Source organism: Rhinopithecus roxellana, chromosome 13 (assembly GCF_007565055.1).
Source record: "Rhinopithecus roxellana isolate Shanxi Qingling chromosome 13, ASM756505v1, whole genome shotgun sequence".
Lineage (NCBI taxonomy): Eukaryota > Metazoa > Chordata > Mammalia > Primates > Cercopithecidae > Rhinopithecus > Rhinopithecus roxellana.
This window is the reverse complement of record NC_044561.1, coordinates 109,852,872-109,860,160: the sequence shown is the minus strand read 5'-3', so window position 1 is coordinate 109,860,160 and position 7,289 is coordinate 109,852,872. Positions and strand designations below refer to the sequence as shown.

The 7,289-nt window shown below is 51.6% G+C and overlaps 1 pseudogene; it reads left to right on the top strand.

Annotated features, from left to right (window-relative positions):
- Positions 1–2,076: 2,076 nt before the first annotated feature.
- On the top strand, positions 2,077–2,904 carry LOC115892923 (annotated as a pseudogene).
- Positions 2,905–7,289: the final 4,385 nt, after the last annotated feature.

Below are 7,289 nucleotides of genomic sequence, written 5' to 3'. Positions count from 1 at the left end.
GGGGTGAGCAGGATGGGAGGGAGGGAGTGGCAAGTTCCCACCCGGATGGTCTGAGATGAAAGAAGGCATAGGAGGAAGAAGGGAACAGGTCAAGGGAGAAGGAAGGACTCCTGGGTGGGAGTGGGATGAGCTTGCCCACCTACTGAGACAGCCCAGGGGAGGGCGTAGGGGAGGGGACAGCTGTTGCCAGGGCAACGGCACTGTCTGGGAGCACAGAGGATCAGAGGAGAAGATGGGAGAGGGCCCTTAGAGGAGGAAGTGGCCCTGGGCTGGAAGTGGGAGGCAGGCAGAGGGCATGGGGCCTGCCTGTTTTCAGTACTGGATTTGGGAAAATGGGGGAAACACAGGGCCTGTGGAGGACTTGGTGAGTCGATGCTTCTGGCAGGGTCTTCGGTAGGGTGCATGGTTGAATGCATGCTGCTTCAGCAGAGGGATCTAGTGGGGGCCCAGAGATGTGGGCATGTGGGCATCTTGGCCTTTCACGTACCACACACACTGTAAGGCACAGTGACACAAACACATGGGCTGCAGCTATCACCCCATATTTTCATTGCAGATTATGAGTCTGCTTCCTCATGGACACAGATCCACCAGGATGTCTCCTGGGCTCTGGGAGCTGTGTGTTTTGTTCAGCAGAACATCCAGTAGGTGTTCAGTGTATGCTTGTTGGATGGATGGATGGATGGATGGATGGATGGATGGATGGGTGATGGATGGACAGATGATGGATGGGTAGATGGATGGGTGGATGATTGATGGGTGGGTAGATGAATGGGTGGATAGATGAATAGATGGGTAGATGGATAAGTAAAAAATGGATGGGAGGAAGGAAGGTTGGAAAGAAAGGAGGGAAGGAGGAAGGAAGGAAGGAAGGAAGGAAGGAAGAAAGGAAGGAAGGAAGGAAGGAAGGAAGGAAGGAAGGAAGGAAGGAAGGAAGGAAGGAAGGAAGGAAGATGGATGCATGGGTGGATGAATGGCCTATGGTCCAGGCATGAGATGCTAAGGCCTGCTGTGGCCAGGGCTGAGGAGTTGGGCTAGGGTCTTGAACAGCCCCTTGGAGGGAGATTCAGCAGCAGGAAGGGGAGACAGATGTGCCATGGGTGACAGGAGAGGGAGGTGTCAGAGATAACTCCTGGCAGCTGAGATAACTCCTGGCAGGTGGTGATGCTCAGTGCTGAGACTAGGAAGTATGTGGCTGGCCCTGGGAGGTGACAGGTTGGAATGTAAAGATGACTTGGGGGTGAGAAGCTCTGGGTCCATATTGGTTCCAAGTCTGATTCTGCATTTCAGGGCAGAGTTCAGATAGCAAGTTAGGGATAGGGGTGTCAGCCAGAAGAGTGGGACCAGAACAAGGAGTGGGGCCTGACCTTGGAGGGCAGGAGGAGGAGGTGGAGTCGAGAAGGAGAGGAGAGGACATAACAGATCACAGCCTGCAGCTCAGCTTGCAGAGGAATGGGGGCAGGCTGGGCTGGGGTGTTTGCAGCTAGCTTGTCTATAATAGTGATCATGGGGAAGCAGACGCATGCCCATCCACTGAGTGGCATCAACCACCATGCACCTGGCCTCTGCACTACCACGCAGCAGAGCATCTGAGACCTGGAAGCCATCTGTGACCCGCTGTTGTGTAGAGAAGCCCACCACAGAGCAGGCGTACCTGGTTCAATATGATTCTCATTTAACGTCAAAGCCAAAGCCAGCACCACCCACAGGACTTGCCTTTTTTCATGAGAAAATAACATATACAGAGAGTGGAATGATCCTCCCAAATCAATACTGTGATTACTTCGGGGGAGCAGTATTTGTACCCTGGGCTAGATGGGATGGAAAGTGGACAGGAACACCAGTCTTATGTACAATGCTTTGATTTTTATTTTTTACAAAGACAGTGGGTCCATGAATGACTTGTGTAATTAAAAATTAATTTTACAGCCAGTTGCTGTGGCTCATGCGCCTGTGGTCCCAGCACTTTGGGAGGCTGAGGCAGGAGGATCACTTGAGGGCCAGGAGTTCAAGACCAGCCTGGACAACATAGCACGACTTCGTCTCTACAAAAAGGTTTTTAAAAATCAGCTGGGTGTACTCTCTCCTCCTGCCACCCAATACGCCGAAAAGAAAGAAGGCCAAGAGGATGAAGGTGGCTCCGGCCCCTGCTGTCGTGAAGAAGCAGGAAGCCAAGAAAGTGGTGAATCCCCTGTTTGAGAAAAGGCCTAAGAATTTTGGCATCAGACAGGACATACAGCCCAAAAGAGACCTCACCCGCTTTGTGAAATGGCCCCGCTCTATCAGGTTGCAGCGGCAGAGAGCCTTCCTCTATAAGCCGCTGAAAGTGCCTCTTGCAATAAACCAGCTCATCCAGGCCCTGGACCGCCAGACAGCTACTCAGCTGCTTAAGCTGGCCCACAAGTACAGGCCAGAGACGAAGCAAGAGAAGAAGCAGAGGCTGTTGGCCTGGGCCAAGAAGAAAGCTGCTGGCAAAGGGGACGTCCCCACTAAGAGACCACCTGTCCTTTGAGCAGGAGTTGACACCCTGTCACCACTTTGGTGGAGACCACGAAAGCTCAGCTGGTGGTGACTGCACACAACGTGGATCCCATCAAGCTGGTTGTCTTCTTGCCTGCCCTGTGTCATAACATGGGGGTCCCTTACTGCATTATCAAGGGGAAGGCAAGACTGGGGTGTCTAGTCCACAGGAAGACCTGTGCCACTGTCGCCTTCACACAGGTGAACTCGGAAGACAAAAGCGCTTTGGCTAAACTGGTAGAAGCTATCCGGACTAATGATAATGACAGATACAACGAGATCCACTGTCACTGGGGAGGCAATGTCCTGGGTCCCAAGTCTGTGGCTCGCATCGCCAAGTTCAAAAAGGCAAAGGCTAAAGAACTTGCCACTAAACTGGGTTAAATATACACTGTTGAGTTTTCTGTACATAAAAATAATTACAATAATAGAAACTTTGCTTCAAAAAAAATTAGCTGGGCGTAGTGGCACACACCTGTAGTCCTAGTTACTCAGGAGGCTGAAGTGGGAGGATTGCTTGAGCCCAGGAGTTAGAGGCTGCGGTGAGCTATGATTGTGCCACTGTTCTCCAGCCTGGGCAACACAGCAAGACCCTGTCTCAAAAGAAAATTAATGTTATAAAGGGTAAGAGGAGAGGCGGCAAAGGAGGAAGAGAAGAGACTAGTAGAAAGACAAGCCTTCCATTTGTCCATCCTCCTCTCCAACCTGAGACCCAAAAGGAAGCCAGGTGCAGGTCCTCTTCCCAGGAACCTCCATGTCTGAGTGAAGAGAAAGATGCCCTGATACTCATGCCCAGGGGCTCCTGGAGGACAGGAGTCAGCCAGCAAAGGCCTCTGTGGGGAGGACCCAGGGCCTCATTGTCATCATTGCACCTGCCAGTTGCACACTGTCCTCTCACCCAGTTTCCTCACTCTTATCTAGTTTGGATTCCACAGTCCCTCTCTCTTTGTTGTTGAGCTTGCAAAGCCTCAGCTCTTCAACTGCACAGACTTTGATTCTCCACTTATTCTCAGCCTCCTTTGTTTTTTCAATGATGGCTTATTCTTAATACGTGGAGGGGGAAGGAAGAAGAAGGAGGCCAGAGGTGGAGTAGGAGGACATACCTGTAGGCTGTTCATAGGGAGACCCTGTCTCCACCCCAGGCAGATGGGAGCTCATGTCTGGACTTTATTGTATGCAAAAAGACATGGACAGCAAGCTACCCTGTTTCCCAGAGAAAACTGCCCCAGCAGAAAAGGCAGAGCAGGAGGAAGCGGCAGGAAGCTCAGGCCTGGGGCTCTGCGATATTCCAAGCAGAGTGAACAGAAAATCCCACAAAGGAAGCAGAGAATGATCACCCGGGGAAGTGGGAGAAAAACCAAGAGCCATCGGCAGCCTCAGGGACAGAGGAGAAGAGAACGGCCCACATCAGGGGCTGCCCAGTGGTGAGGTGGGAACAGAAAGAGCTGGTTGGGTTTGGCCAACAGGAAGCTGGTAGGGGCCTTGCCTGAGCCTGGTGGTGGGTTCAGGGTCAGCCACAGGTAGCCACAGAGAAGTGGGGCTGTGGAGAGAACAGCAGAGCTCAGGGTTCCCTCCCCAGCACTTCTGTGGACAGGAATTGTGGGGTGGCAGGCAGGAAGGAGACGTTAACAGAAGGCCAAGAACTCAAGAGAATTTCTCCCTGGACTGTGGGTTTCTGCAGGGCATAGCATGGGGTTTGGGGGTCTGTGTCATAATCAGAGTACCTAGGAACTCTCCAACTGATGTTTGGTGGTGGAGGGATGGATGGTGAATGGATGGATGGATGGATGTTGTCCAGGCACTACATTCTGACATCTGGGCTGAGGCAGGGGATGAAGGGATGGAGAGGGATTATCTACCTGCCCTTTCGAGGGAGATCTGGCAGGAATAGGGGACAGATGGACCATGAAGACAGGAATAAGAGCAGCCAGAGGTGACTTGGTGCTCCTGGCTGCTGAGCCCTGGGTGGCAGAGATGCTCGGTGCCTATGAGAATGAAGATAGAGCACTTCTAGTGGGTACAAAAACAATGAGATGGCTTGAGCTGGGCAGGGCTTCCTCAAGCTTCAGCCTGTGGCTTAAGGGGAAGGGAAAGGGTCTGGGCTGCATGAGGGGCCGAGGGGGTGGTGTCAGCACAGAAAGCTGTGGGTGAGCACATCCAGGGAATGTATGCAGAGTGAGCAGAAGACTCCAGATAGGTCTTGGGGCCCCATGGTGTGAGAACAGATGGAGGGGGAGTTAGGGAAGTAGAGGAGGAGAGACAGGACAGACAGACCACCCTTGGCACTGAACTAACTAAGCAGTTTATAGACAAATAAAAGAGCAGGAGACAAACAGCAAGGAGAGTGACAGAGAGGGTGGGGCAACTCTAGTCACACCTCAGAGCAAGAGATGAGACCCACACGCGTATTCACAACAGCGAGACTGGAGAGGAGAAAGGACATGAGTCCTGGCACTCAGTAGCTGCTATGTGTTTGTGGACAGATGATGGAGGGAGGGAGGGAGGGAGGGATGGATGGATGGATGGGAGAATGGATGGAGAGATGGATGGATGGACGATGGATGGATGGATGTGATGGATGGTGGATGGATGAATTGATGGAGGGATGATGGATGTATGGATGGATGGGGCTGTGTGGATGGCTTGAGAATGGATGGATGTATGGCTATGGTGGATGGACTGCTGATGGAGGATGGCTGGATGGATGAATGATGCCTGATGGCTGGGCGCCTCTGCGCGCTGGCTGCCTGGCTGGTGTTGGCCGGCTGGCTGCTGCTGGCTGGCTGGCTGCCTGCTGGCTGGCTGGTGGCTGTCTGATGCTGCCTGGCTTCAGATTGCTGGCTGGGTGGATGCCTGCCTGGCTCGCGCCCCGCTGCGCGCTGCTGGATGCTGGTGCTGCCTGGCTGGCTGCTGGCTGCTAGCTCCTGGCTCCTGCCTGGCTGCCGCGCCGCGTGGCCGCTGGGTGCTGGATGGATAATTCAAGGAGTAAGGATAAAATCAGATTAAAGAGCCAGAAAGAGAATACTCCTATGTGACCACTTTGCTGGTCATCATTGTGATAATCAAAATTTCCTCTGGGAAAGGGGATGGAAACTAGGATCAGGAAAATCAATAAGAAATTTAGAACTTTAGAGCAAAACTCCACAAGCCTCAGAAAAGAGAGCGCTGCAGGGGAAAGTCAGCCAGCATACACACACACACACACACACACACACACACCACACACACACACTGCAAGAATGACGCACAGCCTTAGAGCAAAATTCAATAACTGTCCTCTAGAGAGAGGGAAAGAGCAGAGATGAGCAAGACAAAGTCAGATACAGGAAGAGAAGGGGGAGTAGATGTCAATAAGAAAGTTGAAAACAAGAGGGGGCGTGAGCCATGCCAGCAGGCAGTGGGGGTGGTAGGCAGAGGCCAAGCACGGGCTCACAGGGGCACCAAACCCTCCAAAAGGTGCACCACTCCACACATGGCACCTGGGAGGGGCTCCATGTACATTGGCTGGGTGGGTGTGTGGATGGGGGTGATGGGTGGATGAAGTAACCCAGAGACTGGAAACAAAACCCAATAAAGGGCTTGGAAAGAGAAAGTTCTAGATGCCTCTACTTCCCTTGTCCCTTTCACCCTTCTCTTTTTCTCTAGGAGGCTGATGACACCCATCAGGGAGCTGCCCTGCCCTCTGGCTGCCAGCTGGGCTTGGCCAGTGAGATGGCCAGCAGGAGATGATGGGGGAGGAGAATGAGATAAGGATGCTCATTCCCCCGGGTCACCTCAGGCTGGGTGGTCCCTCTCCTAGAGGTCTCAGCTCCTGACAAGGCAGCCCCTCTAGGTGACAGTTTGCCTCCAAGGCCTGGTCATTCATTATTTCCACCCTTCACCCCTTAGGGAGTAGGGGGTGGTCACAGCCTCACAACTATTAGCTCTAGGTTTCTGCAAAATCCACATCCTGCAATATAGCACCTTTGTAAACAAACTCGCTTCAGATTTTCGTACATTTAAGTGTTCCATCCCTTTCCTGTTAGGACCCTGACTAACACAAGCCCACAGTGAAAAAAATAGACAGCAGACACACACACACCCTCTGCTGGGACACATAAAGTGACAGCTACATCTAGAAAGAACAGGGAGGGATGAGAAGCTGAGAGGGAACAAGGAAGGAACGGAGACAGAAAGAGTAACCCAGGGCCCCGGGAAGCAGAAGGGAGAACGCACCGATAGGAAGGGAAAGCAGGGACACAGGTGTTCGTGGCAACCTCATTTTAATGACAAAAGAGTAGAAACCATCTAAATGCCCATTACTAGAAGAACAGCCAATAAACCATGACAGCTCTGTCTGCTGGAATACTATGCAGCTGACAAAAAGCCAGATGGACAGCTTTATGTATTGAGATGGAAGGAGATCCCCAAAATATGCCAAGTCAAAGTCCCACTGAAGAGCAATATTCATAGCTCAATGCAATTTACATGGGAAAACAATGCCCTGAGCCAAAACCTACCAAAAAATCAGATTCTATCGGGGAAAAATATACATTTTTATGTTTAAAAATATGTATATAGTATAGAACGATTCCTGATACAGTAAGAACTGGTTTTCCCCAGAGGAAATGGTTAGAGAACAGGATGGGAGGAGTGAGTGTCAAAGGAGACCTTTAGCCTTATTTGTAATACTTTGCTCTTTCTGCAGAGATGATGTGGTCATGTGTCACTTAAGTAATTAAACATTAATATTTTTTTCAAGACAGGCTCTTGCTCTGTCACCCAGGCTG